This window comes from Hypanus sabinus, chromosome 9, assembly GCF_030144855.1.
Source record: "Hypanus sabinus isolate sHypSab1 chromosome 9, sHypSab1.hap1, whole genome shotgun sequence".
Lineage (NCBI taxonomy): Eukaryota > Metazoa > Chordata > Chondrichthyes > Myliobatiformes > Dasyatidae > Hypanus > Hypanus sabinus.
Genome location: NC_082714.1, coordinates 44,073,223 through 44,096,562, shown reverse-complemented (window position 1 = coordinate 44,096,562; position 23,340 = coordinate 44,073,223). Strand labels below are relative to the sequence as shown.

General features: G+C 47.4%; 1 long non-coding RNA gene across 1 annotated transcript in view; it reads right to left on the bottom strand.

Moving 5' to 3' along the window:
* LOC132398821 (uncharacterized) overlaps positions 1-23,340 on the bottom strand; it is a 69,520-nt gene that overhangs the window by 28,916 nt on the left and 17,264 nt on the right. The window lies entirely within an intron of this gene.

Genomic DNA, 23,340 nt, shown 5'->3' with positions numbered 1-23,340 from the left:
TAGAGCACTGAGGTCAACAATGTATGTCTTTGCAAATAAAAGTAAGGCGTTTTATGTTTAATGACATTTTACTTAATTCCAAAACCTACACCATATAAGTCCGCTAAAACATTTTAAGTAAAAGCATCATTGCATCAGACCAACCTCTTAAACTGAAACTCAACTCAATGTCGGTGTTGTGAATTATGTACATTTCTCCCAACTATGCTACACTACACCACCACTAATTCTGTTCCCCAGGTGGAAAGCATCCACCAGTAATCGTTTCCTAATCGGGTATTGGCCACCATTAATTTAGTTCACCAGCTGGAGGTTGCCCACCACTAATTCTGTTTCCCATCCAGAATTGGTCCACCACTAATTCTGCTTCCCAGGTGCACACTGCCCAACACTGATCTGTTCTCTAGCCGGCAAAAGCCTATCAATAATTCTGTTTCCTAGACACAGACTGCCCACCGCTAATACCATTTCCCTAGTTGAAGACTTACTACCGCTAGCTCTGTTTCTCTCATGGGAGACTGCCCACCACTAGTTCTGATCACTAGCAGGAGACTACCCACACTAATTCTGTTCTCTAACAGGAGACTGCCCACCACCAGTTCTGATCACTAGCAGGAGACTGCCCACCACCAGTTCCGATCACTAGCAGGAGACTGCCCACCACTAGTTCTGATCACTAACAGGAGACTGCCCACCACTAGTTCTGATCACTAGCAGGAGACTGCCCACCACTAGTTCTGATCACTAACAGGAGACTGCCCACCACTAGTTCTGATCACTAGCAGGAGACTGCCCACCACTAGTTCTGATCACTAGCAGGAGACTGCCCACCACCAGTTCTGATCACTAGCAGGAGACTGCCCACACTAATTCTGATCACTAGCAGGAGACTGCCCACCACTGGTTCTGATCACTAACAGGAGACTACCCACCACTGGTTCTGATCACAAGCAGGAGACTACCCACACTAATTCTGTTCTCTAACAGGAGACTGCCCACCACTAGTTCTGATCACAAGCAGGAGACTGCCCACCATTAGTTCTGTTCTCTAACAGAAGACTGCCCACTACCAATTCTGATCACTAGCAGGAGACTGCCCACCACCAGTTCAGGTTCCCAGCCTCAAACAACCTACTACTATTCTACTTCTGAGCCAGATATGGCCCACAATAATTCTGTCAACATACCAAAGACTGCCCAACATTAATTCGGTGTCTAATTGGAGCACGTCCACAATACCTTCTATTTCCTACGTGGAGACAACCCAACACTAGTTCAGATCCCTAACTGGTTACTGACCAGCACTAGTTCTGTTTGCTGGACAGAGAGAACCCACAACTAATTCTGCTTCCAAGAGCGAGACTGCTTACAACTTGTTCTGTTCCTAGCCAGAGACAGCCCAAAGCTATTTCAGTTCCTAGTCAGAGAATATTCATCACAAATTCTGTTCTCCAGCCAGAGAGTGCCCACCACAGGCTCTGTTCCCAAGGTGGAGAGAACCCACCGCTAACTCTGTTCCCTCTGCGGAGACGTGCCAGTACAAATTCTGATCCTTAGGCAGTGACTGCGCACCTCTAATACTGTTTCCTTAGCGGGACACTCACAGCTACTAACACTGTTTCCCAGGCTGGAGAATCACCGTCACTAATTCTGTTACCCTAGCTGGAGAATCACTGTCACTAATGCTGTTTCCCTAGCTGGACAATCACCGTCACTAATACTGTTTCTCTAACTGGACACTCACCGCCACTAATACTGTTTCCCTAGCTGGAGACTCACCGCTACTAATACTATTTCGCTAGCTGGACACTCACCGTCACTAATACAGTTTCCCAAAATGGAGACTCAACGCCACTGACACTGCTTCCCGACATGGACTCTCACCGCCACTAACACTGTTTCCCTAGCTGGAGACCCACCGCCACTACTACTGTTTCGCTAGCTGGAGACGCACCGCCACTAACACTGTTTCCCTAGCTGGAGACCCACCGCCACTAATACTTTTACCCTAGCTGGAGACTCACCGCCACTACTACTGTTTCGCTAGCTGGAGACGCACCGCCACTAATACTGTTTCCCTAGCTGGACACTCACCGCTACTAATACTGTTTCTCTAGCTGGAGACACACCGCCACTAATACTGTTTCCCTAGCTGGACACTCACCGCCAATAATACAGTTTCCCTAGCTGGAGACACACCGCCACTAATACTGTTTCCCTAGCTGGACACTCACCGCCAATAATACTGTTTCCCTAGCTGGACACTCACCGCCACTAATACTGTTTCCCTAGCTGGAGACACACCGCCACTAGTACAGTTTCCCTAACTGGAGACTCACCGCCACTAACACTGTTTCCGCAGCTGGACACTCACGGTCACTAATACTGTTTCCCTAGCTGGAGACTCACCATCACTAATACTCTTTCCCTAGCTGGACACTCACCACCACTAATACTGTTTCCCTAGCTGGACACTCACCGTCACTAATTCTGTTTCCCTAGCTGGACACTCACCGCCACTAGTACTGTTTCTTTGGCAGGATACTAAACGCTGCTAATTCTGTATCCCTTGCTGGACAGTCACAGCCACTAATACTGTTTCCCTAGCCTAACACTCACCGTCACTAATACTGTTTCTCTAGCTGGACACTCACCGCCACTAATACTGTTTCCCTAGGTATACACTCACCGTCACTAGTACTGTTTCCCTAGCTGGAGATGCACCACCACTAGTTCAGTTTCCCTAGCTGGACACTCACCGCTACTAATACTGTTTCTCTAGCTGGAGACACACCGCCACTAATACTGTTTCCCTAGCTGGACACTCATCGTCATTAATTCTGTTTCCCTAGCTGGAGACTAACAGCCACTAATACAGTTTCCCTACCTGGAGACTCACCGCCACTAGAACTGTTTCTCTAGCTGGACACAGACGGCCACTGATTCTGCTTCACTAGCTTGACACTCACCGCCAGTAATTCTGTGTTTCCCTAGCTGGAGACTCACCGCCACTAATACTGTTTCCCTAGCTGGAGACTCACCGCCACTCATACTGTTTCCCTAGCTGGACACTCACCGCCACTCATACTGTTTCCCTAGACTTAAACGCACCGTCACTAATACTTTTACCCTAGCTGGAGACTCACCGCCACTAGTACTGTTTCCCTATCTGGACACTTACCGCTTCTAATACTGTTTCTCTAGCTGGAGACACACCGCCACTAATACTGTTTCCCTAGCTGGACACTCACCGCCAATAATACTGTTTCCCTAGCTGGACACTCACAGTCACTAGTATGTTTCCCTAGCTGGAGACACACCGCCACTAATACTGTTTCCGTAGCTGGAGACTCAGCGACACTAATACTGTTTCCCTAGCTGGAGACTCACCATCACTAATACTGTTTCCCTAGCTGGAGACTCACCGCCACTACTACTGTTTCGCTAGCTGGAGACGCACCACCACTAGTACTGTTTCCCTAGCTGGACAATCACCGCTACTAATATTGTTTCTCTAGCTGGAGACACACCGCCACTAATACTGTTACCCTCGCTGGACACTCACCGTCACTAGTACTGTTTCCCTAGCTGGAGACACACAGCCACTAATACTGTTTCCCTAGCTGGACACTCACCGCCACTAATACTGTGTCCCTAGCTGGACACTCACCGCCACTAATACTGTTTCCCTAGCTGGACACTCACCGCCACTAATTCTGTTTCCCTAGCTGGACACTCACCGCCACTAATACTGTTTCCCTAGCTGGACACTCACCGCCACTAGTACTGTTTCTTTGGCAGGACACTAACCGCTGCTAATAATGTATCCCTAGCTGGACCCTCACCACCACCAATACTGTTTCCCTAGCCTAACACTCACCGTCGCCAATAATGTTTCTCTAGCTGGTGACTCACCGCCACTACTACTGTTTCCCTAGCTGGACACTGACGGCCTCTCATACTGTTTCCCTAGCTGGAGACTCACCGCCACTACTACAGTTTCGCTAGCTGGAGACACTCCGCCACTAGTACTGTTTCCCTAGCTGGATACTCACCGCCAATAATACTGTTTCCCTAGCTGGACACTCACAGTCACTAGTACTGTTTCCATGCTGGAGACACACCGCCACTAATACTGTTTCCGTAGCTGGAGACTCACCGACACTAATACTGTTTCCCTAGCTGGTGACCCACCGCCACTAATTCTGTTTCCCTAGCTGGACACTCCCTGTCACTAATACTGTTTACCTGGCTGGACACTCACCGCCACTAATTCTGTTTCCCAAGCTGGACTCTCACCGCCACTAATACTGTTTTCCTAGCTGGAGACTCACCGCCTCTAATTCTTTTTCCTCAACTGACACTCATCACCACTACTTCTGTTTCCCTAGCTGGACACTCACGTCCCTAATACTGTTTCCCTAACTGGAGACTCCCCGCCACTCGTACTGTTTCCCTAGCTGGTGACTCACCGCCACTAATCCTGTTTCCCTAGCTGGACACTCACCGCCACTAATTCTGTTTCCCTAGCTGGACACTCACCGCCACTAGTACTGTTTCCCTTGCTGGACACTCACCGCCACTAATTCTGTTTCCCTAGCTGGACACTCACCGCCACTAGTACTGTTTCCCTTGCTGGACACTCACCGCCACTAATACTGTTTCCCTAGCTGGACACTGACCGCCACTAATACTGTTTCCCTAGCTCGATACTCACCGCCACTAGTACTGTTTCCCTAGCTGGAGACCCACCGCCACTAATTCTGTTTCCCGTGCTGGATACTCACCGCCACTAGTACTGTTTCCCCAGCTGGAGACCCACCGCCACTAATACTATTTCCCTAGCTGGAGACTCACCGTCACCAATTCTGTTTCCCGAGCTGGATACTCACCGCCACTAGTACTGTTTCCCTAGCTGGAGACCCACCGCCACTAATACTATTTCCCTAGCTGGAGACTCACCATTACCAATTCTGTTTCCCTAGCTGGATACTCACCGTCACTAATACTATTTCCCTAGCTGGAGACTCACCGTCACCAATTCTGTTTCCCTAGCTGGACACTCGCCGTCACTAATCCTGTTTCCCTAGCTGGACTCTCACCGCCACTAATACTGTTTCCCTGGCTGGGGACTCACCGTCACTAATTCTGTTTCCCTAGCTGGAGACTCACCGTCACTAATCCTGTTTCCCTAGCTGGACACTCACGTCCCTAATACTGTTTCCCAAGCTTGAGACTCACCGCCACTAGTACTGTTTCCCTAGCTGGAGACTCACCGCCACTAGTACTCTTTCCCTAGCTGGAGACTCACCGCCACTAGTACTCTTTCCCTAGCTTGACCCTGACCGCCACTAATACTGTTTCCCTAGCTGGAGACTCATGCCACTAGTACTGTTTCCCTAGCTGGACACTCACCGTCACTAATACTGTTTTCCTAGCTGGAGACTCACCGCCTCTAATTCTTTTTCCTCAACTGACACTCACCACCACTACTTCGTTTTCCCTAGCTGGACACTCACGTCCCTAATACTGTATCCCTAGCTGGAGACTCTCCGCCACTAATTCTGTTTCCCGAGCTGGATACTCACCGCCACTAGTACTGTTTCCCTAGCTGGATACTCACCGTGACTAATACTATTTCCCTAGCTGGAGAATCACTGTCACTAATTCTGTTTCCCTAGCTGGAGGCTCACCGTCACTAATCCTGTTTCCCTAGCTGGACACTCACCGTCACTAATACTGTTTCCCTAGCTTGAGACTCACCGCCTCTAGTACTGTTTCCGTAGCTGGACACTCACCGCCACTAATTCTGTTTCCCAAGCTGGACTCTTACCGCCACTAATACTGTTTTCCTAGCTGGAGACTCAACGCCTCTAATTCTTTTTCCTCAACTGTACACTCACCACCACTACTTCTGTTTCCCTAGCTGGACACCCACGTCCCTAATACTGTCTCCCTAGCTGGAGACTCCCCGCCACTCGTACTGTTTCCCTAGCTGGACACTCACTGCCACTAATTCTGTTTCCCTACCTGGAGTCTCACCCCCACTTGTACAGTTTCCCTAGCTGCAGACTCACCGCCACTAATTCTGTTTCCCTAGCTGGACACTCACAGCCACTAGTACTGTTTCCCTAGCTGGAGACTCACCGTCACTAATAGTGTTTGCCTAGCTGGACACTCACCGTCACTAATTCTGTTTCCCTAGCTGGACACTCTCAGCCACTAATTCTGTTTCCCTAGCTGGAGACTCACCGTCACTAATAGTGTTTGCCTAGCTGGACACTCACCGTCACTAATTCTGTTTCCCTAGCTGGACACTCACCGCCACTAGTACTGTTTCCGTAGCTGGACACTCATCGCCACTAATACTGTTTCCCTAGCTGGACACTGACCGCCACTAGTACTGTTTCCCTAGCTGGACACTCACCGCCACTAATTCTGTTTCCCTACCTGGAGTCTCACCGCCACTAGTACAGTTTCCCTAGCTGCAGACTCACCGCCAGTACTACTGTTTCCCCAGCTGGACACACACCGCCACTAGTACTGATTCCCGAGCTGGATACTCACCACCTCTAATACTGTTTCCCTAGCTGGTCACTCACCGCCACTAGTACTGTTTCCCTAGCGGAAGACCCACCGCCACTAATTCTGTTTCCCGAGCTGGATACTCACCGCCACTAGTACTGTTTCCTGAGCTGGATACTCACCACCCCTAATTCTGTTTCCCTAGCTGAACACTCACCGCCACGAGTACTGTTTCCCTAGCTGGAGACCCACCGCCACTAATTCTGTTTCCCTAGCTGGATACTCACCGTCAGTAATACTATTTCCCTAGCTGGAGACTCACCGTCACTAATTCTGCTTCCCTAGCTGGAGACTCTCCGTCACTAATTCTGTTTCCCTTGCTGGACACTCCCTGTCACTAATACTGTTTCCCCAGCTGGACACTCACCGCCACTAATTCTGTTTCCCAAGCTGGACTCTTACCGCCATTAATACTGATTTCCTAGCTGGAGACTCAACGCCTCTAATTCTTTTTCCTCAACTGTACACTCACCACCACTACTTCTGTTTCCCTAGCTGGACACCCACGTCCCTAATACTGTCTCCCTAGCTGGAGACTCCCCGCCACTCGTACTGTTTCCCTAGCTGGACACTCTCAGCCTCTAATACTGTTTCCCTAGCTGGACACTGACCGCCACTAATACTGTTTCCCTAGCTGGACACTCACCGCCACTAGTACTGATTCCCGAGCTGGATACTCACCGCCACTAATATTGTTTCCCTGGCTGGAGACTCACCGTCACTAATTCTGTTTCCCTAGCTGGAGACTCACCGTCACTAATCCTGTTTCCCTAGCTGGACACTCACCGTCACTAATACTGTTTCCCTAGCTGGACACTCACCGTCACTAATTCTGTTTCCCAAGCTGGACTCTCACCGCCACTAATACTGTTTCCCTGGCTGGAGACTCACAGTCACTAATTCTGTTTCCCTAGCTTGACACTCACCGTCACTAATACTGTTTTCCTAGCTGGAGACTCAACGCCTCTAATTCTTTTTCCTTAACTGTACACTCACCACCACTACTTCTGTTTCCCTAGCTGGACACTCACGTCCCTAATACTGTCTCCCTAGCTGGAGACTCCCCGCCACTCGTACTGTTTCCCTAGCTGGACACTCACCGCCACTAATTCTGTTTCCCTACCTGGAGACTCACCGCCACTAGTACTGTTTCCCTAGCTGCAGACTCACCGCCACTAATTCTGTTTCCCTAGCTGGACACTCACCGCCACTAGTACTGTTTCCCTAGCTGGACACTCACCGCCTCTAATACTGTTTCCCTAGCTGGACACTGACCGCCACTAATACTGTTTCCCTAGCTGGACACTCACCGCCACTAGTACTGATTCCCGAGCTGGATACTCACCGCCACTAATATTGTTTCCCTGGCTGGAGACTCACCGTCACTAATTCTGTTTCCCTAGCTGGAGACTCACGGTCACTAATCCTGTTTCCCTAGCTGGACACTCACCGTCACTAATACTGTTTCCCTAGCTGGACACTCACCGTCACTAATTCTGTTTCCCAAGCTGGACTCTCACCGCCACTAATACTGTTTCCCTGGCTTGACACTCACCGTCACTAATACTGTTTTCCTAGCTGGAGACTCACCGCCTCTAATTCTTTTTCCTCAACTGACACTTACCACCACTACTTCGGTTTCCATAGCTGGACACTCACGTCCCTAATACTGTATCCCTAGCTGGAGACTCTCCGCCACTAATTCTGTTTCCCGAGCTGGATACTCACCGCCACTAGTACTGTTTCCCTACCTGGATACTCACCGTGACTAATACTATTTCCCTAGCTGGAGAATCACTGTCACTAATTCTGTTTCCCTAGCTGGAGACTCACCGTCACTAATCCTGTTTCCCTAGCTGGACACTCACCGTCACTAATACTGTTTCCCTAGCTTGAGACTCACCGCCTCTAGTACTGTTTCCGTAGCTGGACACTCACCGCCACTAATTCTGTTTCCCAAGCTGGACTCTTACCGCCACTAATACTGTTTTCCTAGCTGGAGACTCAACGCCTCTAATTCTTTTTCCTCAACTGTACACTCACCACCACTACTTCTGTTTCCCTAGCTGGACACCCACGTCCCTAATACTGTCTCCCTAGCTGGAGACTCCCCGCCACTCGTACTGTTTCCCTAGCTGGACACTCACTGCCACTAATTCTGTTTCCCTACCTGGAGTCTCACCCCCACTTGTACAGTTTCCCTAGCTGCAGACTCACCGCCACTAATTCTGTTTCCCTAGCTGGACACTCACAGCCACTAGTACTGTTTCCCTAGCTGGAGACTCACCGTCACTAATAGTGTTTGCCTAGCTGGACACTCACCGTCACTAATTCTGTTTCCCTAGCTGGACACTCTCAGCCACTAATTCTGTTTCCCTAGCTGGAGACTCACCGTCACTAATAGTGTTTGCCTAGCTGGACACTCACCGTCACTAATTCTGTTTCCCTAGCTGGACACTCACCGCCACTAGTACTGTTTCCGTAGCTGGACACTCATCGCCACTAATACTGTTTCCCTAGCTGGACACTGACCGCCACTAGTACTGTTTCCCTAGCTGGACACTCACCGCCACTAATTCTGTTTCCCTACCTGGAGTCTCACCGCCACTAGTACAGTTTCCCTAGCTGCAGACTCACCGCCAGTACTACTGTTTCCCCAGCTGGACACACACCGCCACTAGTACTGATTCCCGAGCTGGATACTCACCACCTCTAATACTGTTTCCCTAGCTGGTCACTCACCGCCACTAGTACTGTTTCCCTAGCGGAAGACCCACCGCCACTAATTCTGTTTCCCGAGCTGGATACTCACCGCCACTAGTACTGTTTCCTGAGCTGGATACTCACCACCCCTAATTCTGTTTCCCTAGCTGAACACTCACCGCCACGAGTACTGTTTCCCTAGCTGGAGACCCACCGCCACTAATTCTGTTTCCCTAGCTGGATACTCACCGTCAGTAATACTATTTCCCTAGCTGGAGACTCACCGTCACTAATTCTGCTTCCCTAGCTGGAGACTCTCCGTCACTAATTCTGTTTCCCTTGCTGGACACTCCCTGTCACTAATACTGTTTCCCCAGCTGGACACTCACCGCCACTAATTCTGTTTCCCAAGCTGGACTCTTACCGCCATTAATACTGATTTCCTAGCTGGAGACTCAACGCCTCTAATTCTTTTTCCTCAACTGTACACTCACCACCACTACTTCTGTTTCCCTAGCTGGACACCCACGTCCCTAATACTGTCTCCCTAGCTGGAGACTCCCCGCCACTCGTACTGTTTCCCTAGCTGGACACTCTCAGCCTCTAATACTGTTTCCCTAGCTGGACACTGACCGCCACTAATACTGTTTCCCTAGCTGGACACTCACCGCCACTAGTACTGATTCCCGAGCTGGATACTCACCGCCACTAATATTGTTTCCCTGGCTGGAGACTCACCGTCACTAATTCTGTTTCCCTAGCTGGAGACTCACCGTCACTAATCCTGTTTCCCTAGCTGGACACTCACCGTCACTAATACTGTTTCCCTAGCTGGACACTCACCGTCACTAATTCTGTTTCCCAAGCTGGACTCTCACCGCCACTAATACTGTTTCCCTGGCTGGAGACTCACAGTCACTAATTCTGTTTCCCTAGCTTGACACTCACCGTCACTAATACTGTTTTCCTAGCTGGAGACTCAACGCCTCTAATTCTTTTTCCTTAACTGTACACTCACCACCACTACTTCTGTTTCCCTAGCTGGACACTCACGTCCCTAATACTGTCTCCCTAGCTGGAGACTCCCCGCCACTCGTACTGTTTCCCTAGCTGGACACTCACCGCCACTAATTCTGTTTCCCTACCTGGAGACTCACCGCCACTAGTACTGTTTCCCTAGCTGCAGACTCACCGCCACTAATTCTGTTTCCCTAGCTGGACACTCACCGCCACTAGTACTGTTTCCCTAGCTGGACACTCACCGCCTCTAATACTGTTTCCCTAGCTGGACACTGACCGCCACTAATACTGTTTCCCTAGCTGGACACTCACCGCCACTAGTACTGATTCCCGAGCTGGATACTCACCGCCACTAATATTGTTTCCCTGGCTGGAGACTCACCGTCACTAATTCTGTTTCCCTAGCTGGAGACTCACGGTCACTAATCCTGTTTCCCTAGCTGGACACTCACCGTCACTAATACTGTTTCCCTAGCTGGACACTCACCGTCACTAATTCTGTTTCCCAAGCTGGACTCTCACCGCCACTAATACTGTTTCCCTGGCTTGACACTCACCGTCACTAATACTGTTTTCCTAGCTGGAGACTCACCGCCTCTAATTCTTTTTCCTCAACTGACACTTACCACCACTACTTCGGTTTCCATAGCTGGACACTCACGTCCCTAATACTGTATCCCTAGCTGGAGACTCTCCGCCACTAATTCTGTTTCCCGAGCTGGATACTCACCGCCACTAGTACTGTTTCCCTACCTGGATACTCACCGTGACTAATACTATTTCCCTAGCTGGAGAATCACTGTCACTAATTCTGTTTCCCTAGCTGGAGACTCACCGTCACTAATCCTGTTTCCCTAGCTGGACACTCACCGTCACTAATACTGTTTCCCTAGCTTGAGACTCACCGCCTCTAGTACTGTTTCCCTAGCTGGAGACTCACCGTCACTAATTCTGTTTCCCTAGCTGGACACTCACCGTCACTAATACTGTTTCCCTAGCTTGAGACTCACCGCCACTCGTACTGTTTCCCTAGCTGGAGACTCACCATCTCTAATTCTGTTTCCCTAGCTTGGGGGTCGGCAACCCGCGGCTCCGGAGCCACATGTGGCTCTTTTACGTCTGTGCAGCGGCTCCCTGTTGCTTTGGGAAATAATTGGTTGTGGCGACCCTTTTCCTGGCACATCCGAACCGACTCACAATTAGATAGCCTACGGGGGTTTGCGAGCACAGAGCTTTGGAGCCTCTGCGCCATGGGGGGCAGGTTGAGGGAGGCTTAAAAGTAAGGCTGAAGATTTCGAATAAAGTTTTTTCCTTCGACTGCAGTTACCGACTCCGTGTCGTAATTTTAGCGCTGCGTGTAGCACACTGCTACATGGTCAGTATTTAATTAAAATGTATTTTATGTTAGTTTGTTAGTTTTTGAAATGTAAATCTAAATTTGAAGATTATGCTGATCTTGTACAATCTAAATAAGACGTTGTGGAGACCCATTTCCTGACACATCCGAACCGGCTCACAATTAGCCAGCGTTCAGGCTAAGGGAGATAGCCTACGGGGGTTTGTGAGTATGTGTCTTTTGCAGCATCCGCGCCCATGGGGGGTGGGTTGAGGGAGGCTTAAAAGCAAGGCTGTTTAGTTCGAATAAAGCTACACCGCTACAATGTGTTTTTATCGCTGGCTGTCCAGAGGGGAGGTGCTGAAACGCTTTGTTGCGTGTCTGGAAGAAGTGAAAACTTTCCTGGGCAGCAAAGGGCCCACCTTTCCTGAGCTGGAACAGCCAGAGTGGCTGGAAAAGCTACACTTCATGGTAGACATGACAGCGCACCTGAACACGCTGAACACAGCTCTTCAACGGGGTAAGGACGTACAACCCTGCACATGTTGGAGGATGTTTTGGCATTCGAGCGCAAGTTGACGTTGCTTGCTAGAGATTTACAGAAAGGCACATTGTCTCACTTCCCCAATTTGAGAGAGTTCAAACAAGGTCACGACATGATAAATTCAGAGTATTTACATTCTGCAATCATCGCAATGCAAACATCGTTTGGGAAACGCTTATGTGAGTTCAGAGAGGAAAAAAACACATTATCCTTCCCGGTCAGTCCCCTAAGCATCGATCCATCCCTACTGAATACGACTGCATTGTCAGGTGTGAGTCAACCTGAACAAGTATGATAAATATTTTAATTGCCTATTATTTTACGCATATTCATATTTTTTCATTGTTCAGTGAAATAGTCCTTTTATTTTTCAGGTTGACAGCTGGCTGACGTTATTTTTGGTTTGCTGCTGGCGGCAAATTTAAGTTTGGCGTTTTTCATAAATACAAGAAGGACTCAAATAGACGTTGAGTATTTTACTTAAAAGTAACCTTCAACCCAACGTCTTTTATTCGGAGTTCAAAATGTTTTTGTTGCATGCAGAAATGTAATTTCGTTTTCTCTGCAGGAGTTCATCAATTTCATAAATGCAACACATTATAGTTTGTTTATACATAGCATAAAGGCAAAACAAAACGTTATATGCAGTGTTATTTCATTTTAAATGTCAAACGGGTTTTGCGGCTCCCAGTGTTTTCTTTTCTGTGGGAAACGGGTCCAAGTGGCTCTTTCAGTGGTAAAGGTTGCTGACCCCTGCCCTAGCTGGACACTCACCGTCACTACTACTGTTTCCCTGGCTTGAGACTCACCGCCTCTAGTACTGTTTCCCTAGCTGGAGACTCACCGACACTAGTACTCTTTCCCTAGCTTGACCCTGACCGCCACTAATACTGTTTCCCTAGCTGGAGACTCACCGCCACTAGTACTGTTTCCCTAGCTGGATACTCACCACCACTAATACTGTTTCCCTAGCTGGACTCTCACCGCCACTAGTACTGTTTCCCTAGCTGGAGACCCACCGCCACTAATTCTGTTTCCCGAGCTGGATACTCACCGCCACTAGTACTGTTTCCCTAGCTGGATACTCACCGTCACTAATTCTGCTTCCCTAGCTGGAGACTCTCCGTCACTAATTCTGTTTCCCTAACTGGACACTCCCTGTCACTAATACTGTTTCCCCAGCTGGACACTCACCGTCACTAATTCTGTTTCCCAAGCTGGACTCTTACCGCCACTAATACTGTTTTCCTAGCTGGAGACTCAACGCCTCTAATTCTTTTTCCTCAACTGTACACTCACCACCACTACTTCTGTTTCCCTAGCTGGACACCCACGTCCCTAATACTGTCTCCCTAGCTGGAGACTCCCCGCCACTTGTACTGTTTCCCTAGCTGGACACTCACCGCCACTAATACTGTTTCCCTAGCTGGACACTGACCGCCACTAATACTGTTTCCCTAGCTGGAGACTCACCGCCACTAGTACTGTTTCCCTAGCTGGACACTCACCGCCACTAATTCTGTTTCCCTAGCTGGAGACTCACCGCCACTAGTACTGATTCCCGAGCTGGATACTCACCGCCACTAATATTGTTTCCCTGGCTGGAGACTCACCGTCACTAATTCTGTTTCCCTAGCTGGACACTCACCGCCACTAGTACTGTTTCCCTTGCTGGACTCTCACCGCCACTAATACTGTTTCCCTAGCTGGACACTGACCGCCACTAATACTGTTTCCCTAGCTAGATACTCACCGCCACTAGTACTGTTTCCCTAGCTGGACACCCACCGCCACTAATTCTGTTTCCCGAGCTGGATACTCACCGCCACTAGTACTGTTTCCCTAGCTGGAGACCCACCGCCACTAATACTATTTCCCTAGCTGGAGTCTCACCGTCACTAATACTGTTTTCCTAGCTGGAGACTCACCGCCTCTAATTCTTTTTCCTCAACTGACACTCACCACCACTACTTCGGTTTCCCTAGCTGGACACTCACGTCCCTAATACTGTTTCCCTAGCTGGTGACTCACCGCCACTAATACTGTTTCCCAAGCTTGAGACTCACCGCCACTAGTACTGTTTCCCTAGCTCAGGGGTCGGCAACGTTTACCACTGAAAGAGCCAATATGGACCCATTTCCCACAGAAAAGAAAACACTGGGAGCCACAAAATGAAATAACACTGCATACAACGGTTTTTTTTTGCCTTTATGCTATGTATAAACAAACTATAATGTGTTGCATTTATGAAATTGATGAACTCCTGCAGAGAAAACGAAATTACATTTCTGCATGCAACAAAAACATTTTGAACTCCGAAAAAAAAGACGTTGGGTTGAAGGTTACTCCATAGTTAGCCTACCTTGTTTCGAAGAATTAAAAGAATGCGCGCACTGGCGGGTGTCAGGCATTGGCAGTTGTGATGTATATTAATAGCGATAAAAAAACACGTTGTAGCGGTGTAACGCTACACGCAGCGCTAAAATAAAGACTGCAGTGAAAGGTAACTTTATTCGAACTAAACAGCCTTGCTTTAAAGCCTCCCTCAACCCACCCCCCGTGGGCGCGGATGCTCCAAAAGACATGTACTCACAAATCCCCGTAGGCTATCTCCCTTAGCCTGAACGGTGGCTAATTGTGAGCCGGTTCGGATGTGCCAGGAAACGGTGTCTCCGCAAAGTTTTCAGATTGTACAAGATCACCATAATCTTCAAATTTCGAATTACATTTCAAAAGCTAACAAACCACGGGGAGCTGCATCACAGAGATCAAAGAGCCGCTTGTGGCTCTGGAGCCGCAGGTTGCCGACCTCTGCCCTAGCTGGAGACTCACCGCCACTAGTACTGTTTCCCTAGCTGGAGACTCACCGCCACTAGTACTCTTTCCCTAGCTTGACCCTGACCGCCACTAATACTGTTTCCCTAGCTGGAGACTCACGCCACTAATACTGTTTCCCTAGCTGGCGACTCACAGCCACTAATACTGTTTCCCTAGCTGGAGACTCACGCCACTAATACTGTTTCCCGAGCTGGATACTCACCGTCACTAATTCTGTTTCCCTAGCTGGAGACTCAACGTCACTAATCCTGTTTCCCTAGCTGGACACTCGCCGTCACTAATTCTGTTTCCCTAGCTGGAGACTCAACGTCACTAATCCTGTTTCCCTAGCTGGACACTCGCCGTCACTAATTTTGTTTCCCAAGCTGGACTCTCCCCGCCACTAATACTGTTTTCCTAGCTGGAGACTCACCGCCTCTAATACTGTTTCCCTAGCTGGAGACTCTCCGTCACTAATTCTGTTTCCCTAGCTGGAGACTCTCCGCCACTCGTACTGTTTCCCTAGCTTGATACTCACCACCACTAATACTGTTTCCCTAGCTGGAGACTCTCCGTCACTAATTCTGTTTCCCTAGCTGGACACTCCCAGTCACTAATACTGTTTCCCTAGCTGGTGACTCACCGCCACTAGTACTGTTTCCCTAGCAGGACACTCACCGCCACTAGTACTGTTCCCCTAACTGGAGACTCACCGTCACTAATCCTGTTTCCCTAGCTGGACACTCACCGTCACTAATTCTGTTTCCCAAGCTGGACTCTCACCGCCACTAATACTGCTTCCCTAGCTGGAGACTCTCCGTCACTAATTCTGTTTCCCTAGCTGGACACTCACCGTCACTAATACTGTTTTCCTAGCTGGAGACTCACCGCCTCTAATTCTTTTTCCTCAACTGTACACTCACCACCACTACTTCTGTTTCCCTAGCCGGACACCCACGTCCCTAATACTGTTTCCCTAGCTGGATACTCACCACCACTAATACTGCTTCCCTAGCTGGACACTCACCGCCACTAGTACTGTTTCCCTAGCTGGACACTCACCGCCTCTTATACTGTTTCCCAAGCTTGAGACACACCGCCACTAGTACTGTTTCCCTAGCTGGACACTCACCACCACTAATACTGCTTCCCTAGCTGGAGACTCTCCGGCACTCGTACTGTTTCCTTTGCTGGAGACTCACCGCCACTAATACTGTTTCCCTAGCTGGAGACTCACCGCCACTAATTCTGTTTCCCTAGCTGGACACTGACCGCCACTAATACTGTTTCCCTAGCTGGATACCCACCGCCACTAGTACTGTTTCCCTAGCTGGAGACTCACCGTCACTAATTCTGTTTCCCTAGCTGGAGACTCAACGTCACTAATCCTGTTTCCCTAGCTGGACACTCGCCGTCACTAATTTTGTTTCCCAAGCTGGACTCTCCCCGCCACTAATACTGTTTTCCTAGCTGGAGACTCACCGCCTCTAATACTGTTTCCCTAGCTGGAGACTCTCCGTCACTAATTCTGTTTCCCTAGCTGGAGACTCTCCGCCACTCGTACTGTTTCCCTAGCTTGATACTCACCACCACTAATACTGTTTCCCTAGCTGGAGACTCTCCGTCACTAATTCTGTTTCCCTAGCTGGACACTCCCAGTCACTAATACTGTTTTCCTAGCTGGACACTCACCGCCACTAGTACTGTTTCCCTAGCTTGATACTCACCACCACTAATACTGTTTCCCTAGCTGGAGACTCTCCGTCACTAATTCTGTTTCCCTAGCTGGACACTCCCAGTCACTAATACTGTTTCCCTAGCTGGTGACTCACCGCCACTAGTACTGTTTCCCTAGCAGGACACTCACCGCCACTAGTACTGTTCCCCTAACTGGAGACTCACCGTCACTAATCCTGTTTCCCTAGCTGGACACTCACCGTCACTAATTCTGTTTCCCAAGCTGGACTCTCACCGCCACTAATACTGCTTCCCTAGCTGGAGACTCTCCGTCACTAATTCTGTTTCCCTAGCTGGACACTCACCGTCACTAATACTGTTTTCCTAGCTGGAGACTCACCGCCTCTAATTCTTTTTCCTCAACTGTACACTCACCACCACTACTTCTGTTTCCCTAGCTGGACACCCACGTCCCTAATACTGTTTCCCTAGCTGGAGACTCCCCGCCACTCGTACTGTTTCCCTAGCTGGACACTCACCGCCACTAATTCTGTTTCCCTAGCTGGACACTCACCGCCACTAATTCTGTTTCTCTAGCTGGACACTCACCGCCACTAGTACTGTTTCCCTATCTGGAGACTCACTGTCACTAATTCTGTTTGCCTAGCTGTAGAGTGCCCACCACTAATTCTGTTCCATTGCCAGAGACTGCCCACCATTATTTCTGTGTTTTTGCCGGAGACTGCACCACTGCCTTCAATCGAATCAGCTATCATAATTCAGCAGATCTGTGGTAGGTTCATCACAGTGATAATCCCAAGTTGAAATCCAGAACCAAACTGAAAAATAGTATGCTGACAACAACATCTGCGCTGACAGCTGCTAACAGTATTACAGTCATCAAGACTAAAATAAAACCACACATGAAAATAAAATACTTACACAAGATATGAATAAAGTACACCAGGGAGTGCTTTAAGACAATACTCATGGCTCTGATTTCAGATTATTACTATAAACTTTTTTTGCTATCCTGTTGAGGTTTTGACTGTCATTGAACGCCTTGGCTAGTTTGCTGCTTTGTAAACACTCTTGAGGGCCCATTAGTCCAGCCTTGTTTTATTATGTACAGCTGATACAAGGTCAAGATGATCTCACCACCCAGATTCCCCCTTGGTAATGTAACAGAGATGGAACCTTACTAAAACTTTAAATCCCTCCCCTCCAGTTTACTCCAGTTTTTAACAGTTTCTCCAGTCTTCGTGATCCATTAACTAATTACGAGGCAGAGCAGTCTGAGGAAGATTGCAAATTACAAAATAAAAAGCAGCCTAGAACGTGGCTTCTCCACTCTCCCAATTCTCCAACGTAGCAAGGGAAGCTAAAGTCAGGCTGTGATATTGTTGCCAATCTTCACATTTAGTCTCATTATTTTTGTCCTTTCAAAGGCATGAAATTTTATTGATTTTAAGATAAATAGATTAAATTATTAAACTATTATTGATGAAATTGGCCGCCATGTCCTGATTCAGGAAAGCATCAGTCCCGTTTCCTCTCCTGAATACTATCTGAAAATTCATGCAGGAATATCCAAGAATGAAGAATCTCAGTGAAGTGCACTTGAAATCCATAGACTAGTGTCCAATGATGCTAGTGTCGGTCATCTCCTACTGGGTAGTAATCCAGTCTTGATATGGCAATGAAGATCATTCTTCTTGATAAAACTCAGAGTAAAGATTGCTGAAAGGGTTGGTGGGAAATATGGATTCCCCAGTAGCAGTCAAGATGTTCTTCAACCCCATGCAAACGAGCTCCTGATCACTGATCCCACAATCTCCATTGGGAATGGGAATGCCATCAGTTGTTTCTGGGTTCGCAGGTGATGGACTTGCTGCCCCTTTAAATCTTAGTGCCAAAAGCTCGGATCAAAATTTGGACTCTGATTCTGCACTGCATCACCATGACAACCGATCCTTTCAACAATTTATCATTCATTTTATTTAGTCGCATAGCATTTGGAAGACTCTTTTTTTTGGGGGGGGGGGGGGGTGGAAGCAGAAGGAAGGAACTTGTATGTCAGTGGTTGGAAAACGTTTGAATAGGTTATTAGGAATTAGGATTCAGGGTACTTGGAGGCACATGATAAAACTGGCCAAAATCAGCATGGTTTCCTTCAGGGGAAATTTTGTCCTTCAAATCTGTTGGAATTCTTTGAGAAATTAACAGGCAGGATAAACACAGGAGAGTCAGTGGATGTTTTCTATTTAGATTTTCAGAAGGCATTGAGATGCCACACATGAGGCTGCTTAGTAAGAGCCCATGGTATTACAGGAAAGATACTAGCATGGATTGAGGATTGGCAGACTGGCAGGAGGCAAAGAGTGGGAATAAAGAAGGCCCTTTCTGCTTGGCTGAGGGTGTTTAGTGATGTGCCACAGGGCTCAGTGTTCAGATTGCTTCTCATCAATGATCTGGATGACAGAATTGACGGCTTTGTGGCCAAGTATGCGAAGATAGGTGCAGAGGGAGGTAGTGTTGAGGAAGCAGGGTGTCTGCAGAAGGACTTGGGCAGATCAGGAGATTGGGTAAATAGGACGCAGATGGGATATAGTGTCGGGAAGTACATGGCCATGTACTTTGGTAGAAGGAATAAGGGCATGGACTGTTTTCTAAATGGGAAGAAAATTCAAAAATCAGAGGTGCAAAGGGACTTGGGAGTTAGCAATGTAAGCATTTATTTCAAGACTAGAATACAAAAGCAAGGGTGAAATGCTGAGGCTTTATAAGGCATTGATTAGACCACATATCTAAGAAAAGGTGTGCTGGCATTGGAGAGGGTCACAAGAATAATCTCAGGAATGAAAGAGTTAACATATGAGGAGCGTTTTATGGTTCTGGGCCTGTACTCACTGGAGGTTAGAAGATAGAGGAGGGTTCTGATTGAAACCTATTGAATATTGAAAGGCATAGATAGCAATAGGGATAGTGATAGAAGACTCAATAGTTAGGGGATGGACTGGAGATTCTCTGGCTGAGAAAGTGACTCCAGGGTGATGTAGTGCCTCCCAGTTGCTAGCATCCAGGCTATCTTGGAGCAGCTGCAGAAAATTCCCGAGAGGGAGGGTGAGCCACTAGAGGTTGTGGGCATATTAGCGCCAATGACATAGGTAAAAAGGTGGAAGAGGTCCTGTGCATTAGGAAAGAGGCTGAAGGTAGCAATTACACAGGTGCTAGTCAGGGCAGGAATAGGGTGATAGTACTGATGAATGGGTGGCTGAGGAATGGCTGCAAGGGGCACTGTTTCAGGTTCTTTGGTCATTGGAATCTTTTCCATGACAGGGATGATATGTACAAAAGGGATGGGTTACACCTAAACCGGGGGACAACCAATATCCTGGCCGGGCAGCTTGCTAGTTCTACTCGGGAGGGTTTAAAATAGTTCAGCAAGGGAATGGGAGCCAGGGCATCAGTTTAGAATGTAGAGGGATGAAAAAGGAAGGTAGATGCAAGGGCCAGTAAAAATAAACAAAGTCACAGATATGATAGGATGGATAGCTTGAAGTGTGTGCCTTTAATGCAAAGATCGTCATGGGTAAGAATGATGAACTTGGAGGATGGATCAGTACATGGAACTATGATGTTGTGGCCGTTACAGAGACTTGGTTGAGAGAGGGGCAGGAATGGGTGCTTAATCTCCCAGGATCCTGATGTTTTAGAAAAGATAGAGAGGGAGGTAAAAGAGGGGGGGGGGGTTGTTGCTCTACACAGTTGCACTCAGAAAGAACATAATGGGGGGCTCATCCACTGAGTCCATATGGTTAGATCTCAAAAGTCGGAAGGATGCAATCACTGATGGGATTGGAACATCTTTTTCCCAGGTTTGAAATGTCTAATACCAGAGGGCATGCATTGAAGATGAGAGGGGGTAATTTTAACGGAAATGGGAGAGGCAAGTTTTGTTTACATAGAGTAGTGACTGAAATGTGGTGCCTGGGCTGGTGATAGAGGCAGATACATGAGGGAGTTCTAAGAGACGTTTAGATGGGCACATGAATGTGAGGAAAATGGAGGGATATGGACATTGTGTAGGCATAAGGGACTGGTTTAGTTGGCCATTTGATTTACAAACGTACAACACTGTGGGCCGGAGAGCCTGTTTCTGTGCTGTGCTGTTCCATGTTCTATGTTCCATGTATCAAGAAATGAAAGAATAGCCATTCAATAATGATTGATTACCTAATGAATTTAATTACAATCTGTCCACATGAATTATCAGCCTCATAAATTCACTTTCTCACTGAAAACAAACAAGCAAAGAAAAGCAGCATCAAGCTAAACACCGAGTTCATTTATCACTTTAACAAAATTGCCATGTCCAATCCCAGACACACTTTTTGATAGATTTGGCTACAAAGCAAACTGGTTAATTTGCGACAGTATGAATCTATCAGAAATGGAGTGATTCTCCTCTTGCTGACAAGGTCACATCAATTGTCCTTGGTCATACCAGACGACTGAGGCACCAAGATCCTTTGATATGATTCCCCAGACTGCACAAGCAGATGGGGGGAGGGGGGAAGAGAAAGATTTTGGTCCAGCTCAGAACTGGAAAAAATAGGCTTCCCTTATTTTTACTGCTTGCTACATTTTGTTGGCTGAGCCCATGGAATGGAATCATCTTGGGAACCTTATAAGTCTATATGACCCTATGTACCAATCAGCCGGCTGGAGACGTAGTGACATCAGCATTGCACTTTAGAGTGGAAGATCCCAAATTCGAATCCAGCCGGCTCCCTGCACGCTTTCCACCCGTGCTGGGTTGAGCGTCGAGCTAGCAACTTGACCTCGTAGGAACAAGAAAGCCTGCTAAAAAAACACTGTCGCGACAACATCCTGATGACTCCACTCGGAGTTAAGGGCTTTCTTCTTCTTCTTATGTACCAATCAGAAGCAGCTTGCATTTTACCGCCAGCCAGATGGTATGGTTATTGCAGTTGGTGAAGGCAGCCCAGTGGGTATTGGTAGGTTGAATGTGCTCCAAGCTAACTGGAACGTGTTTCACTGCGCAGTCCCAACAACCTGCAGAACATCTGTCCTGTGGAGGTGAATGCAAGGGCTGAAATATGGCAGCACAGTAACACTGCTAGTAGAGCTACTGCCGCACAACTTTAGGGCTGCACATTCAATCCAGACTTCCAGTATGAATTTCCACGATTTCCCTGTGACCACATGTGTTTTATTCAGTTTCCCTTTACGTCCCGAAGACACGTTGCTTGAAAGGAGTGGCATTTGAGAGGATCTTACTAAGGTAGGATATACAACATGACCAATAGGTGCATATTCTGGAAGCTTAAGCTTCAAACAAATGAGAAACATTTTATGATCCACTGGACTTCATTAATACTAGTGTTTTATCTTCTCCAGGGTGAATACCCCCCTTGTTCCTTCTTCACTAAAGGAAGAAGGGGAATTTCTACTCCTGGGTACACAGCTGGTGTGTGCTACATTCAGAAGAGCTCTATAAAAACTCAAAGGAGGTTCCCCTTCTTCCACCTCCTTACCTGGTTGAGATGGCGGGCAGGAGGTGAGCTTCTGATGAGCTCTTACAGCGGTTTTCTGAACACAGCACTCATGTATCCAGGGGTAGGATTAGGCACACCAACTCTAACATACCTTACTATTTCTTGTTAACTGATGTTTTTAAATTTGCATTATTATTTCACACTTTGTCTCTTAACATCATTGGCATGTTCTCAGATCAAAAATAATACCCATAGAAGTACGGAAAATTATAGTAAGGGTAATGCTTTGCATTTATTAAAGGGAAAAATAGTGCTTTCATTTAAAGTACTTCCTGGCTTCCTTAAAGGTCCTAAAAGTGACTCCCAGTGAATTTGTCCCCGATGCAATGTTCTTGCAAATATTTTAATTTCTCAATACAACACTATCATATGTTTATGTGAGAAATAATTTTTAAATGCTGAAAATGTTCTAAGTATTTTTCTCTTAAAAATAAAAATTTCCTTAAGACAGCAAATGATATGATTCCATTCCTCAGCTCATTGAAGGAGGCACTTAACTTCAACATCTTTTCCTTTTTTTCCCCAACATTCCCCAGTTTTCCACAAAGTTCCAAAGATAAATCCACAGAGCCTGAGGAACAGAATAGTGTTGAATGCTGGATGTGGAGATATCAACGTGATGCTCAATAAATCTGAGTTGGCAGTTTATTATATTACAACGCCTAATTGTATTTGCTGAGCATTTTATCTCCTAATAAAAATGGCTCCACTTGTGCCCAATGGTAACAGACCACAAATGTGCAGAGCAAATGACTTATCACATTACCTTGTCATTGTTGCTATGCACACACTACAGGGAGGTAAGTTGGATGCCAAAAAAAGCCAGCCTTTGGATGTTGTGCAGTCACTAAAGCAATTAAAAAAAAAAATCAGACATGAATCAGAAACAGAAGCAGGTTTAATATCACAGTCATATCTCGTGAAATTTGTTTTGCCACAGAACATGGCAATATGTAATAATAAAAATAATAAATTACAAGGGGATATACTAAGTAAGTAGTACAAGAAGAGAGGTACAAAGTACTGAGGAAATATTCATGGGTTCATTGGCCATTCAAAAATGTAATGGTGGAGGG